Below are 16,515 nucleotides of genomic sequence, written 5' to 3' on the forward strand. Positions count from 1 at the left end.
GGATTACCACCCAGGCAGATGCATCTTGTTTCATCCCCCAGAACCTTCCAGCCTAGCTGCATCAGAAACTCAGTTAAAATCTCTAGTTAAAAATCAGTTCACTTACGGCTTGAAAGGCAAAAGAGGTCAAAATCATGGGAAAAGGAAATACTTGAAACAGGGCAGAACAAAGCGTGAAGGCACCAGAGGCCCAAGATGAAGGTGCCTTGGGAGTAAAGTGGTCATGTGGAATGAGTAGTTATTGTGACAACCTAGAGGACCCTAAGGGTTGGCCGGGAGGGTGCTCAGAGGGAAGACCCTGACAGGAGTCCCAAGACAAAGGACCCTCACAGAGGAGTCACACAGAAGGTTGGGGTCTTCTACACCAAGTGCTGACCTAGTCAAATGGAGAAGACAAAGCCCTTAGGGGTGATGGACATTGGCCAGGGCCCAGGGCCGCTGGTTCAGGGGTATATGGACCTATGAAGGCGCTTTGGTGCCTTCTCTTCTCCCAGTGACCCTTCCATGGAAATCCTCTAACTTAAGGGGTTTTTATAAAATAGTTTCCTGCCCACATGCTGTGAATGACTTAAGGACAATGGTTTATCCTTCCTCCCCTTATTTTTTTCACTGAAACATAACTTCCATATAGTAGAGAGAACAAATCTTAAACAGACAACTCTATGATATTTTACATTGGTAAATCCTGAAATAATCACCACCCAGACCAAGAAATAGAACATTTGCAGGCTCTCCAGAGGTTCCTCCATCCCTTGATCCTTGATCCAATAAGGAGAGGAGCAAATCCTCCTGCTGAAAGCTGTGGTACCTGCCCCCAGTCAACCTGTCTGACAAGTACTTGTCTAAGCCTCCAACAGACAGCTGAGACTTCCCAAACTTATAGGAACAGCTTGTATGACTGCTCTTGTGCCTTCTACCTAATGCAAGTGTTTGCTGCAAGACAGAACTCAGTGTGGAACCCGCTTTCATTTCAACAAACCACCTGGTAGCCAAATACAACGGGTATGAGAAGCTCAATGCACTTAGGTCAATTAAAAAATGCCCTTCTGGTGCTTCTAAGATGAGCTAGGTCCTTGCACCACTGCCAGTCCCCTTGGAAGCTAATGGGTCAGACCGAGGCAAAAATAGTATTCCAACTAAAAGTCCAATGTGCATGAGACATGCAAGCACAGCGCTTCCATGAGGAAAAAGAGAACTCTGATTTCTACCAAGAATGGGGAAGAATAAATGATCAAGACACTGCCAAGCATTTGGGCCACAAAGGCTGATTTTAAGACTTATTGTGGCTATTTTTTAAAAAGGATTTCATTTATTTATTCATGAGAGACACACACAGAGAGAGAGAGAGAGAGAGGCAGAAACACAGGCAGAGGGAGAAGCAGACCTCCACGCAGGGAGCCCGATGCGGTACTCGATCCCAGGACTCCAGGATCATACCCTGGGCCGAAGGCAGGCGCCAAACTGCTGAGCCACCCAGGGATCCCCTGTGGCTATTTTTACTTAAAAAAAAAAAATACAGAGTTTGGAAAAAGATGTAAAGGAGATGTATAGACTAAGATGTTATGTGACTCAGAAGGAGCTTTGAATTGGTGCTCTCTTATCACAAACTCTGCACACCTTGACAGATGTAGTAACCTCTGTGATCTTTAGGGTTTTCAGGTAGGAAACGGAGCATCATGCGGATTAAATGAAAAATGAGAACAAGGTGTCTGGTGTGTATAGAATAGACACTCAACAGACGTTAGCTCCATTTTTTCCTCTCTTGGCTTCCTGAAAGTGGCATATACAGCACCAAATAAGATCCTATACTCCTCTTACAACCAAAAACAAATAAGAACTCTACAGAATTTTAAAACATATTAACATTTTCCCCAAATCCGTACCACAAGTGTGAACAGATTTTTAAATCCTCAAAACAGCATGCTTACTTTGAATAAGACATAAATGCAAATGATGAAACCCACGTTATTCATCAGCATTGGCTATCCAAGAAAGCAACTTAACAATAACGAGTAAGTTTGAAACAGTGGCATATAGCACAGCTATTTATTATTCTATTAGGCCTGGGAGTCTGCACTCACTTTTCTTGGTCATGTTTGGCTGAGAAACAGCTTTTCTTTTCATCCTCGAAAACAACTCACAAGAAGGCCAGATGGCATACAGTTCTAGTTAATTTAAAATTTCCCAGTATAATATATAGAAGAATTATGTCCCAAATTAACACCAAAAAAAAAAATCATAATGGAATATCCATTTCTGGTCTTCCAGTCTGCTTTGGTAAAAGAAAATTATTCAAATCCTGGATATGCATGTTTTTAGAAATGATGCCCACTGAGACATCCTGATTTCCACGATGTTTACATGATCAATAGTAGGGCTTTGGTCATTTGACTCTAAGATCCATACATTGATCAGAGGTTTCTGGAAGCAGGTTCTAATCACAATGGCCTCAAATAGCTTGATCCTGCACCTCGGTGTGTAATGCTGGCCAATATGCCTTAACTACATGGATGGCTGACTTGATGCAGAGATGTTGCTGACTGCTCCTGGGGGGATAAGTATTGAGGCTCACAGCCAAACTCATCTCCAAAGAAGTCTATTCTAGACAGTTTTTCAATTAGAGTTGAAACCTGTCTCACTAGGACACACTGCTCCCAGACCTGCCCTCTATCATGACACAGGGCAAGATTAACCATTTCTTTTTCATCAATGCCTACACTGGAACCACCACCACTCCCCCATCCTGCCCAGCAAATCCCTTTCTTCTCCAGACCAAACAGTCCTATTTTCATCAGCCATGTCTTATGTAATCCTTATGACCACAGCCATCCCATTCTAATTACACTTCCATTTGTCTGTGCTTCCCCAAAAATGGTGCCCAGATCGAGGCAAGCTCCAGGTGTGGTCTGCCCAGAACAGGAGGGCAGAGAGCACTCAGGCTCCCTGGCCACGTTCACACCACAATTGTAACCACTGCCTACTTGTGTCTGAGCTCTAGGGACACCCACACCTCTTTCTAGCACTCCCCATCCTTACAGTCCTCTAGGGCTCTGATGTGGCAAGAACCATGAAGAAGCTGGGCTTTTCTCTCTGAACAGGACTCCTTTCCTTCCTTTAGCTGAAATTCAGGACTTGCCTATTCTTTTTTATTTCTTTATTTCTTCATATTAGTTTTGACCCCTGATTTCAGTCTGTCAAGACATTTCTAGGGACCAGTTGCCATTCAGTGTTCTTGGCTGGTTTTTCCTTTGTGGAAGCAATCACAGATTGCATAGGCATGTGAATTCTGTCCTCATCTAACAAATGATACTAGGACATTTACTAAGAAGAGCACCAACGGCACTGAAATCCTCTCCAATGCTTGATGCTAATTTATCCCTTTATTCTCATTTCCGGGTTCAAATTTGCCAACCCACTGCAATCCCCCTACCTGTACAGTCATGCCCAATTTCTCAAAGTGTCCAGATCCACCTTCTTCAAAGTCTCCTGGATTCTTGTTTCAAATGCAGATTTTGGAAGCTCCACTTTAGATGGATTGAATCAGAATATCTGGGGATGGGGATGGGCCTGATAACCTGTACATGTGACACATTCCCCACGTGATTTTGTGCATGATGTAGCCAGTAGTGCTTAACCCTTCTTATCTCACCCCGAGCCAATCCTTCTATTTGTGTATCTGTGATGTAAGCAGAGTAGATAGGAAGCCAAAACTCCCTTTTATTATCCTAGGCCTGTGGTTTTCAAAAACTGGTCCTCAGAGCAGCAGCATCAACATCACCTTGTTGGAAATGTTTGCTAGAAATGCTAATTCCCAGACCCCACGGAGGACCTGCGGAGCAGGAGCTGAGGGTGGGACCTGTTTTTAGTAAGCTTTCTAGGTGATTTTGATATACGAGTTTAAGAACCACTGCCCTACGTTAATATTCTAGCCATGGGATCTTGAGGTTTCTGGTATACATTTGTCAGGGACTGGACTAGATCCTGAGCTCTTCTCTGAGAAAGATTCTGTCCTGTGGTTTGACTGTTCCTTTAAGCCAGGGATGGCAACTACCAGATACATGCGCTTCCAGTCCCCACTCCCATGCTTAGTCACCATGGCACATTTTCTTGACCCTTCAGAAAACAAAGACAGAGGGGGACAGACTAAGGCCCTTGCGGGCATGGTGGGGGTGGGTGGAGATCCATGCATTCCCTTTTCCTGATTAGGAGCCTTCATTTCGTGAGACATTAACTGCACTCTGATCACAAGAGTCATCACATATGAATCTGTCCTTGATCCTCAACATAAAATATCTACCCTGGAGGCTCTTGCCAAATATCATAACCTTGAGTGTTGTACTGTCTAGACTCTGTAGAGCAGTGGATCTCAACTCTAACTGCACCTCAGTATTATATGGGGAGCTTTTAAAAATGCTGATGACCAGGCCCCATCCATGGTCTAGTATGGTGGGATTTGTGGTGGGGCCAGGCTTTGAAAGTCCTAAAACCTCCACAGGTGATTCTGATGCACATCCAAGGTTGACAGGCAACAGTAATGATCTAAAAAGGTAACATAATGTGTGCATGTAGCTCAAGCCAGATTCATCAGTGGAGGAGTTGGTCAAACTGCACTGTTCTCAGAACCTCTAAAGAACTGCTTTGCCTGCACTGCCCTCTGAGTCCTGCCCTTTGCCTACAGTGAGAGAGATCATATTTACAAAAATAAACAACCAACCCACCCAATGATATTGGAAGGTTTTATACAGTAGTGTAATAATTAAGGCCATGAGCTCTGGATTCAAACTGCCTGGGTCCAAAGCCAGTCTTCCTAAGTGGCTTTCAGCAAATTTTGAGTCTCTCTAAATCCTCAGTGTCCAGTGTGACAAATGGAAATAATGAAAGGATCTTCCCAAAGGGGTTGTTGAGGTGATTAGATGAGCTAATGCATACAAAGGCCTATGAAAGGTGACAGGGCAGTCACCTCTCCATGAGCCTGCCAGTGTACAGTGCTGTCGTCACTCTTGTGCACAACATCGCAGTGGCTACTTTTCTCTTAGAATCAGAAAAGTAGGGCAGCCCGGGTGGCTCAGTTTAGTGGTTTAGTGCCGCCTTCGGCCCAGGGCCTGATCCTGGAGACCCAGGATTGAGTCCCACATTGGGCTCCCTGCATGGAGCCTGCTTCTCCCTTTGCATGCGTCTCTGCCTCTCTCTCTCTCTCTCTCTCTCTCTCTCTCTGTGTGTGTGTGTGTGTGTGTGTGTGTGTGTGTGTCTCATGAATAAATAAATAAAATATTTTTAAAAAAAGAATCAGAACAGTAAGAAGGATATTTACAAATATCCACATTCCTATTACCTAACATTAACAGGTCTCCAACCTTATTTAAACAATATTTTATTTTTATAACTACCATTTTTCTGGCTTTTAAAGAATTTTGCCTAATGTATAGTATCATACCTTACATTTCTTTCTGTAGTAGGCTGATTTTCAATCACAATCACTACACATGCATGCACTCTAGTTCATTCGTGTCACACAGTTTCATGGCATGAATAAGCCTTAACTTACTCTTCCTTTACGTTGTTTTGGATCCTTTGCTCTTAAAAACAGAGGGGCAGGGTCTGCTCCTTCTGATGCTATGGAGTGATTTTCTGAAATAAGTGGAATGACCGTGTATCTTGAGGTAGAACTCATTTTAGTTCCAAACTGCTCCTCAAACTGGTCATACCACCTTACACAGGGTTTCTTTAAAGAACCTTTCTAAGAAAACCGCCAAGTCTCAGTATCAGAGTGCCACTCCCAAATGATTGGTGTGTTCTCCACTTTTGGAGCCTGGGAATTCACAGAGAACATATCCCTCTTTGCTTGGGGTGCCAGGGTGGACAGAGAACTACCATAGTGAAGGTGAGCATTTCTGTGTGCCTGGCTAACCTTATTGTCACTGTGCTCTAATTCTCTCAACTACCCACTAATTTCCTGGATCCTGTGTGTATTCTTGGGAACCATTTCAAATACTTTGTGAAATAAGACAACATTTAAATTAAAAATCTGTTTTTTGTTTTTTTTTTTTTTTAGCTAGAAAGTAACATGAGCTGCTGTTGGCAAGATGTCCTGATAGTGGGCAGCTTCCTCCTCAGCTCCCTGGGATGCCCCTGTGTTATCTTGTGGGGGAGCCCCAGCCCCGGCCTCACCATCCAGATGCCCCAGAGATGCTCAGAACAAGTGAGAGGGGCAGGAGGGGCCGACACACAAATAACCCCTAGCTCACAGAATCGGCAAGTGGCATATCAAAGGTGCCTGTTAGTAAAGAAAGGTAAAGGACAGGACAATTGGAGGAGATCCTAGCGGCCACAGCTGCTCACTCCAGCCTTTCAGAGGGCACAGATGGCCAACTCAAAGCTGGCAGGATTTCTAGGACAGAGCACTTGCATGCGGATATGGGGAAGGAGGTAAAGGTAATTTCCAAATGATTCTTATTTTTTGTCCAAATGATTATTATGAAAATTCCATGTCATATACCTAGATGAATCCTACCCTTTAACAGGAAAAAAAACAGGAAACAGGAAAAAAGGCTTTTGACTCAGACCTTAGATTTCTACCTTGTTCACAAGGATATCACAAGATAAATACTGTAGCAAATACATCAAATATGCTTCTTTGAGAAGTCTGACATCCTCCGTAAAACATGGGAAAGGAACCTGCTACACAAATACGCTCTTGTCTGGCAATTCCAGCTGGTTGCCTTGATGCCCTTCCAGAAAATCCGAGCACCTACTCCTGGTCACACAGGCTGCTCCACTCTTGGCACTCATTACGTCCCTGCCCCTAACCTCTGACTTCCCTCAGGATAGTGGCTTTTTGCTGCTGGCACAATTTGATCAGCCTGTGTCCTCTCCAGAAGTACTATATTCTCACCATTGTCCACCTGAGTAGTTTCCAAGGTCATAGATCTCACCTATGGTTCCATCGCAGCTCTCCCAGGACAAGTTCCTGACCTGAGGGTGACCCAATATCCTCAGGTGTCAACTGGTAGAAGGAAGATATACTCTCATCTGTGATGTTTTTCATTCTTGATTCATTTTTACCATCCATCCATTTCCACAAGGGGAAACTAGAATAATTCAGCCTGTCTTAAGTATACCCAAACTGAGTCCCTTTCTAAATGTAAACTGTTCGCTTGATTAGTAAGACTACATTATAGAATTCTGCAGTGGACAGCTGGAACTGCTCGGTGTGCAGTTTTGATTCTTAGCCCTGAGCGCTTGTTGGAATGTCCTCAGGGGCAGTACAATGTCCTCATAGCCCTTTCATCGAAAATTTAGGGGTAGGACCTGGGCAGCAATAGTTTGATAAAAGCTCCCTAGTAGATTGCAATGTGCAGCCAGGATGGAGAACCACTGCTCTCAAGTTTTCAGGAATTTCCTTTCTCTAATATTCTTAACAGCATATACCCATTTTTAGGCTTCTGATACCCATCGCATTCTCTTTCATCCAGCACAGTTTGCTCCCAGAGGTTCTATGAAGATCAACTCAGTCCCCTGGTGTGTTCTGGTTGGAACTGACACCCAGAACCCATTTCGCAGTGCGAGGTACGTGTTTCCTATCCCTTCACCTATCTTGGGCTTCAATTTTCTCTTCTCTTGTGTGTATTCAATTCTTTTCAGTTAGTACTACTCCTTTAGAATATAGATTCAGGGAATCCCTGGGTGGCTCAGCAGTTTAGCACTGCCTTTGGCCCAGGGTGTGATCCTGGAGGCCTGGGATCGCGTCCCACATCAGGCTCCTTCATGGAGCCTGCTTCTCTCTCTGCCTGTGTCTTTGTCTCTCTCTCTCTCTCTCTCTCTCTCTCTCTCTCTCCCTGTGTCTCTCATGAATAAATAAACAGAATCTTAAAAAAAAAAAAAGATTCAGAGAAGGAAAAAAAAGTGGAATTAGAATAATTCTTTTCACTCCTGATGTTTTGTGAAGAGAAAGTTTCCACACCCAGAAGCTTACTTTTGTTTGTTCATCTGGCTCTGGATATATGTTTGAAAATCTGTTTTTGTAGCTTTTAAGCACTTTTTGAATGCCTCAGCTCATTCCTGACAGTAGTTCTGCAGACTTTATTCTAGCATGCTTCCATAGCACTCTTCATTCGTTTCTCTTAACTTTCAAGTGTGGCTTGCTGGATCCTCTTTTCCTCTCTCAAACACACAGGCATTTACCAAAGTTTTGTCCATCTACTTCCTTCCACAAGCTTTAGCTCTTGATCATCTCACCCATGGCCCTGACTTTCGTAAGGCAGCTGTCTACCCATTCCGTGATCTTGACCCTCCTCCAGACCACAGCCTGGACTTACCACTGGAATATGAAGCCTACTGCTTATTTCAAAAGCAAACTCATCACTCCCTCAGGCTGACTCCTGGGCTGAGTTCCCCGACTCCAAGACACCCACCCTCTCCTGGTCCACCCCAACTACCTTTCCCAGATCCCTCCATACCATAGATTCCAGCTCTGACCTGACACCCACCTCAGCACCCCCAACTAGATTTCCATTCTTCCATTCCCAAAAGCACCAGTCCACCCTAGACCCCCACTGGGGGTCTCTCCCATAACTTCAATCTACCTTATTTTTCCTCACCCAGCTCACCTTCCTCAAAAGATTCCAAGTGTCTCTCCTCAGCTCAAAATTCCCTTAGTTAAAAATCCTAAGCCCTTCACATTTCAGTTAAATTTAGCTGGCTTTGGACTCCAGCTCTACCCACCACTCACTGTGTGTTACTAAACTTCTGAGTCATGCCTCATCTGAAAAGAGAATGAATAATAGTATTAAACTTTTGTGAAGATGGACTGGACTGAGACAATGCATAGAAAGCACTTGACATGGTACCTGGCAGACATGCTCTGTTATATTTTAGCTGTTATTAGTTACATTTCATCTCCAAAAGCTCACATAGTACACCCTGTATTCTGAAGTATGGAATATACCTGCAGTTATACCACTCTGCATTGATCTTTGCTAATCTCTCTCTCTCTGTGAAGCACCCTGGAACCCACGTTTTCTTCTCCATCTGTGAAAATGTCCTCCACCCTCCAAAGAGCACTTCAAGTGTCATCTTCTCCATTAAACCTTTTCTGAAACCACCCCCACCCATGGTTTTATTTCTTTTTTGAACCCCTGTGCTCTCTGAAAGTATGTCTTCTGTGTCCTGTAACTGACTCACTCTTCATACACCCACCACTAGATGTTAGGTCTACATCTAACTCAGGGACTGCATTTTACTCATCTTTACATTCCGTGGAAAAGTAACTTACAAAGATTGGTAGCAATGATGATAATAATAATTGTTGAGCCAGACTGATATGAGTTTCAGAACGTTTTAGCCATCCCTTCTTTTTGAGGTCTCCTTACCATTTTATCTTTGGCCACGAGAGAGACCATGTCTCTCTTTTGTCTGAACTCTTGAAATGTTTCTAGAACCATGCTTCTTTAGGGATTTCCTCTCCTGGTTCCTGTCACTTTATATCGCTAGCCAATGCTTCTTGGTTGGATCAGAAAGAAATCCAGAGATGTCAATCCTTGCATTATTTTTTCAGTCTTAAAAATTAAATGGTCAGCAAAACAAGTGAAGAGTTTATCAGAAATTAGCAGAATAAAACTTCTGGTGCTTTTATCAGCACATTTGGCAGCCACCTAGATTTATAGTCTCTGGGGAGAAAGCATCATCTATAACCTCTGTCTCGCAATCTATAATATTGATCCTACTGTAACAATCTTTCTGTGGCTTTTTTCCCCCTTACCCAGCAATTCATCTTTAAGGTCTGGATATTAATAGGTCTGCTTCTTTAAAGCAAAATATTCCCCTCTAGAATCGTATTTCAGCCACGAGAACCACCCTCACCTTCTAGGTGAGATGATCAGATGATCCTATCTATATCCAAGTTTTAATATTTCATGTTTACTTTGCTCTGTCTTCATAGGCTGTACAATGGCAGATGATACATAACCACACTGTTTCCCAGGTGTTTGCACAAATTACTAAAGTTCTCCTCTGTTACCGCTCTTTCATTTGTGATGCCTATTGTTCTCTGTCCAATCAAGTCTTTTTTTTAAAAGATTTTATTTATTTATTCACGAGAGCCGGGGGAGGAGGGAGAGAGCAGAGACATAGGCAGAGGGGAGAAGCAGGCTCCATGCAGGAAGCCCAAAGTGGGACTTGATCCCAGTATCCTAGGATCATGCCCTGAGCCAAAGGCAGACACTCAACTACTTAGACACCCAGGCATCCCAGTCCAATCAAGTCTTAACGTTACTTCCCTGCCATTAAATTGCAGTTGAACTAACTCTCTTGACCAAGCTGGTGAATTTCTTGGCAAACGCGCTTGCTTGCAAAGATGCCATGAGGCTGCCCTGTAAACCAAACCCATTTGTCAACACCATCTGTGCTCTGGCTATTTGTCCACTTTCTACATGTCTTCCAACTCATGGACTCCCTTCTCCTGAAAGGCAGAAACACCACATGGCCCTCTGGAGAGCTTCAGTGTCCTACCATGACTTTATAGCACTAGAAATACATTTGAGGTTTCTTTTGACATCTTAGTGTATTTTTAGCCAAACCAATGAACAGAGGTGATAGTTGGTAGATCTAATATTTTGGCAGATAATTATGCATCCCTTGGCTTACAGTTCACTAATATCCATTCTCCCTTTCTTTAATAAAAGAACTCTCAAGTTGTAGTAGAGCGCAAGGTCATCCATCTAATTAGAAGCTATATTTCCAGCTGACCTTGCAGCTTGGTTGGGGGGTCATGACTACGTACTGCCAATGAGGTACAGTAGGAGCTGTTCTAACAAGAGAAGTGCATGTGTTTTCTATCCTTTCCCCATTGCTGAGTGCTGAGAGACCGTGACAACTGGATCCAGAAATGAAAGCCATTGGTTGAAGATAGTAGTGTTACTGCGCTGGCTCGGTAATAGCTGTATTTGGACAGTTACATGAGAAAGTAACTTCAGTTTTGTTAAAACTACTTAATCTGGGGATCTCTCAGTTACAGAGGTGTGGTGTCAATAATGTATGTCCTAGAAGGCAGCAGGCCTTAAAATTAGGAATTTCAGTAACCTCTGTATCCCTCACCAGGAAGGTGTCAACCACCCTTTCCCTCGTTAGCTTTCTAGGCCAGAAGTGGGAGCCCCTGAGACACTGGCAGTGAGAATTCACAGTTTGACAAAGTACAGAAAGCTGCTGTGTTCCAGTTCCAGGGGCACAGTCTCCTGGAACAATCCCATATTCTTCAGTAGGCTTTCTACAGAGATTCATTCATCTACACATCTTCATTTTCTACAGCAGGAGAGCCTGCCTCATTCGCATTTGCCACCCACATGGTCCTGAGACCCACTCTAGAGTGGGATGGCTTCAGTGTTCTGATTGGAGAAGGAGGAGTCCACAGGTCAATTCCCCCCAGGACTGAACGGCAACACCAGCCGCTGCCTGAGTTTCCTCCTCCTGCTGCTCAGCCACTCTTACTTGCCCTGTTGTATCTCAAGAGGAAGAAACACTTATGGATAGATGTGGGCTAAGAAAGAAAGTGCTAATGAAAATGCAAGAAGCCAAAGGAGAATGGCTATTTGGCTGAAAATTCAAGTCAATATACATATATAAAGTACCTACTAAGCATCCACAGCTGTGTCAACCCCTGTAGGATGAAAATTAAGTTACCAAAGTAGTGCAAGAAAGAAACCACTCTGATCAAGGAGATAAGCTGTGTGTAGATGAAAGAGCCAGAACCCACTCATGGTGGGATATCTATCTAGTCAGGGTTATGTGCAGTCATAGGGAAGGGCTCAGTGGGGCTGGGGTTGTGAGCAAAAGCTTGAAAGAGGTGGCCTGTGTTGAGAAGCTCCCCTGGATGATCCTGTCATGTAGCCAGGCTTGAGAAATATTGCATGAGGGCACCTGGCTGCATGACAGGATCACCCAGGGGAGCTTCTACAAAAGACCAGTCTGGCCCTGCTCCAAGCCAATTCATCCAGGCACTCTGGGATGAGGCCTGGGCCCTGGGGAAAGGCATCTGGAAAGCTCCCCAGGTGATTTGGATACACCTGGAGGGTTGAGAACCACTACCCTAAATCTGGCATCCAGAAATGATAGCAAGCTTTACTCCACAGACCTGCCCTCTTTTATTTTGGCATTAAGTTTTATTTTAGTATCTAACGCTAGACCTGAGTCTACTGCATCTAATTTATACCAAATTAAAATGCAAAGCAGGATGTGACTTAGCAGTTTAAAGGGTAAGAAGAGAGAGCACCACCCAAGAACTTAAAATAACATCTTGTGGTTTGAATTTTATCAGTGGGTGTTGTTATCTGTCCTTACTGACAACTGCTGGTGGAAGCAGGGTAGAGTTTTAACAAGTGGCAACCACAGGCTACATTTCAGTATTTATCAAAAAAGGCTATCAGCCGAGTCACTGTGACATGTGAATACGAATTTTAAAAACTTCTCTATCTTCTGTAAAAATCTACTAATTGTCTTGCCAAAAATGTAAACGTGAAGCTAGATGTAAACATGAATAATGCTCCATAAGTGCTACCTGAACCTTCTCAAGTAACAAGAAACTAAATACCTAGTGGATAATGTATCAGATGTGCACACTTGAATTCCTTTGGGCACCTAACAAAAATAACCCCAGGACGGAGAATCTAAGCTGAAAAAAATTCCTATAAGACAAATTTCTCGAGAGACAGTTTGGGGGCATCTTTCCGGAATTAAAGGTGCAATCATAAACAATGTGTTTTTAAGAGTCTCGAAAGAAAGCAAGAATTCACTAATTTAGTGAATGGAGGTGGGAGGAAAAGGGGATATAGGGAAGTTTTACTCCTCGGGGAAGGACTGTTGCAAGAAAATGAACATACAACACTTTTAAAACTGTGCAAGCTGAATAAAACTATAAAGAGAATTGGATGGAAAGGGCGGAACAGATTTTAAAGAACAGAAAGATGTCAGGAGACTAGAGCTAAAAAGGGAAGAAAAACATAAAAGCCCCTCTATAACTGATGCCGACAATGCCATGCTTATTTTTTCTCTCCAGTAGTGTACAGACCAGAAGCAACTTGAAGGTGCGTCTTATTCTTTTTTGGTTTTGTTTTTTAAATTGCCTCCAACTGGCACAGAACCTGGCCTGTGGCAGCTTATTTATCAAACTGATGATCTGTGTATCCTCTTCCCCCTTATACTAGCTACTAGATTTTTGCAAAAACCTATTTTAACCTAGAAATAGAAAAAGAAATATTCCCAACTATCCCCATTTATCAAATGTAAGAATGCTAAGTCTGGATGGATCCTGTTTAGAAGCTTGTGTCTTATGAGAGCGCTATAAACGTAATAAGGAACAGAAATTACAAGAAAACCTAAGTCAGAATGCGGGATGTAAATAATGTATCAAAACTCTAGCTGGATTCCATCAAATTAATTTTAAAAATGATGGTCAGGAGTCAGAACCCTGCTCTTCACTGTGAAGTCGTCCCCAGTGTTGGGCATTCACTGCAGACCCAGGCTGAGTCAGGGAGGGGAGCACACTGGAGGTGTTTCAATACTCTATTTTGTATTCAGACAAGCATCTCTCATCGAAGAAGTCCCAGTGCTATGGAAATGGCAACCCCCACCTTCATCCCCAAAGGCAGACCAGCTCTGGCACAGCACAATGACAACCCTCTCCTGAAAGGGAAAAGTGCCCCAGTTTCTAGACACAGGTCAGATCTCAAGGCTTATTTATGGTTTAGCGAGAGCTGATGCCAATTCTGATTCATCATTACCAGGTATGGAAGACATAGTTTTCAAAGATGACGCCACGAATAGACATCTCATTCCTAAAAACGCTGCTCCCCTGATTGGTGGGGTATATGTTTCCTTCCCGTGAACTCGAGTTTGCTTGTCATTATGGCCAAAGTGATGCTGTGTGACCTCCAAGGCTATGTTAGAAACGGTAACACAGCTTCCACCTGCTGCTGTGTCTCTCAGGATGCTCAGTCTTCAACTTAGCCATCATAATGTGAGAAGCCCAAGCTAGGCAATGTGGAGGGAACACATGGGGAGGGTCATTTCGAAAAGAATTGAGGCCACACCCCCACACCAGCTGACAGCCACCACTGACTAACTCTCAAGCCTGTGAGTGAGTCTTCAGAGGTTCCCACCCCTACCTTTTCACCATCCCAACTGACACAGAGTGGAGTGGACTCCAGCTACCCCCCCAAATCCTGTTCACATGGCAGATTTGAGGGATGAATGAAATGTTAATGTCTTAGTCCACCAAGTTTTGGGGTTGTTACATAGCATCACATAACTGTAACACTAGGCAGGAACTCTTAGCAGACCCCCCTTCCAGGTGGGAAGCATGAGAACATGGGGTCAGAAGGACAGTTCAGTCAGAAGTAGTGCCTCCTCCTCCTCCTGACCCTCAGGCCAGCAGGCTCCTCCTACCAGAGCGTCCTGCTCCACTCAGGTAGGTCAGAATTAGAAGTGGGCTCCTTGGTCAACAAACCCCAGACCTTCCGTAGAAAATCACTTACATAAGGTACACAGCAGGGCATATGAGTCAATCAGCTGATCAAGGTGGGTATTACCTGGTAGTCATGAGACTACAGATGGGACAACAGAAGAAAACAGGAGAAAGATGAGAAGATAAACAAACCCTTAAGAACACTTTCAACGCACCTTTTAGCACAGACCACAAAATTTCTCACTCATCACTTGGCATTTATCAGTTGCTTAAGCTGCGTCTGGGAGTGAGTTCTCAGCTTGCAAATGGGCCACAGAGAAATTCGTACTGAGGTCACAGGGTCAGTCATGGGAGAGAACCCAGGACTGTACTCTCCCATCAAGAACACACACCCAGGGATCCCTGGGTGGCGCAGCGGTTTAGCGCCTGCCTTTGGCCCAGGGCGCGATCCTGGAGACCCAGGATCGAATCCCACGTCGGGCTCCCGGTGCAGGGAGCCTGCTTCTCCCTCTGCCTATGTCTCTGCCTCTCTCTCTCTCTGTGTGTGACTATCATAAATTAAAAAAAAAAAAAAAAAAAGACTAAAAAAAAGAACACACACCCAGAGCCAAAAAAGGGCATTGAAGTAAAAGTCCTAAGTAGATACATTTACATGTTGCTAAAGAGTCAGGTGGCACCTGGGTGGCTTAGTCAGTTGAATGTCCGACTCGTGCTTTTGGCTCCAGTTGTGGTCTCTGGGTCACAGGATTGAGCCCCTCACCGGGCTCCATGCTCAGTGATTCTCTCCCTCTGCCCCTCCTCTGTGTGTGTGTGTGTGTGTCTCTCTCTCAAATGGGTAAATCTTTAAAAAAAAAAAAAAAAAAGTCAAAATCCCTAGCACCATTCAATTCTTTGGTAAGAACACTGAGAAGCTCTTGAGACTTGGCCAGAGTGTTGTCAAGCTGACCCTGCAGTCAAAGATCTAATCCAGTCCATGCACAGGGTTCCCAGTGGGCTATTTGCGCTCAGAGACCAGAGGGTACCAACAAGGCAATAAGGAGAGCAGTGCCTCATCACCTGAGTTAGAGCAGAAAAAAGACTGAAAGCAGAGGGAAGGAGGGAAAAGAGCCAGGAGACCAACTCATTCAGGCTATAATGAGCCTTGGATAATCATGATATCGTGATGAGCATAGAAACCAGGGCTAGCCAATAGAATTTTCAGTGCTGTCGGATACCACGGCCTCTTCATCACATGAGGCTGTTGAGCACTTGAAATGCGACCAATGCAACTAAGAAACTGAATTTTAAATTTTATTTAACTTTAAATAATTTAAATGGACATAGTTCCATGTGACTGGTAGCTGCCATACTAGACAACACAGCTTTACCACAGCATTCTAGATCACGGATTTCCTCCTAGCTTTCCTTTGGCACAAAGTGAGAGTGCCTTCAGGACACACCTGCCTCCCAAAATCTTCCAGATGTGTTCTCACCCCTACCAACTAGAAAAAGTCAGTGGCTGGCGTACAGCCGCATCACCGTAAAGGATGATGGCCAAAATTTAAATGTAGTAACTCATCTGAGCAATTTTCTTTCCCACCCCCTCTATTTTTTGAGAATGAATTAAAAGGTGAGACAGGTTGTTGGTTTTCTACATAAGGTCAGTGCGGAATTTTATTAAGAAGCCCAACCTAACAAACTATGTCAGGACGGAGATTAGCTTCTTTCAAAGAATCAGACCTGGGACACCTGAGTGGCTCAGTGGTTGAGCGTCTGCCTTCGGTTCAGGTCGTGATCCCGGGGTCCTGGGATCGAGTTCCACATCGGGCTCCCCACAGGGATCCTGCTTCTCCCTCTGCCTATGTCTCTGCCTCTCTCTGTGTGTCTTATGAATAAACAAAAATCTTTAAGAATACAATAAATAAAAGGATCAGATCCTCCAACTCATAATCCATGAGGAACATTACAAAAAAGATGTATTAAGATCATGTGTCAATTCGCCAACAAGCACATGAAAAAATCCTCCACATCACTTTTCCCATCAGGGAAATACAAATCTAAACCACAATGAGATACCACCTCAC

At 43.9% G+C, this 16,515-nt stretch overlaps 1 protein-coding gene across 6 annotated transcripts in view; it reads right to left on the minus strand.

The window, feature by feature from the left end:
* The window catches only part of OSBPL3 (oxysterol binding protein like 3), a 179,531-nt gene that overhangs the window by 94,220 nt on the left and 68,796 nt on the right, over nucleotides 1-16,515 (minus strand). Inside the window, exon 1 of one of the 6 annotated variants that reach the window (XM_072764575.1) lies at nucleotides 3,431-3,586. The exons of 3 other annotated variants lie outside the window; for them this stretch is intronic. The gene's annotated coding sequence lies outside the window, so the exon portion shown is untranslated. Of the gene's footprint in view, nucleotides 1-3,430; nucleotides 3,587-16,515 lie in introns of those variants that run through there. 2 more of the 6 variants (XM_072764573.1, XM_072764571.1) reach the window with 2 other exon arrangements.

The sequence above is a fragment of the Vulpes vulpes genome, chromosome 7, assembly GCF_048418805.1.
Source record: "Vulpes vulpes isolate BD-2025 chromosome 7, VulVul3, whole genome shotgun sequence".
Lineage (NCBI taxonomy): Eukaryota > Metazoa > Chordata > Mammalia > Carnivora > Canidae > Vulpes > Vulpes vulpes.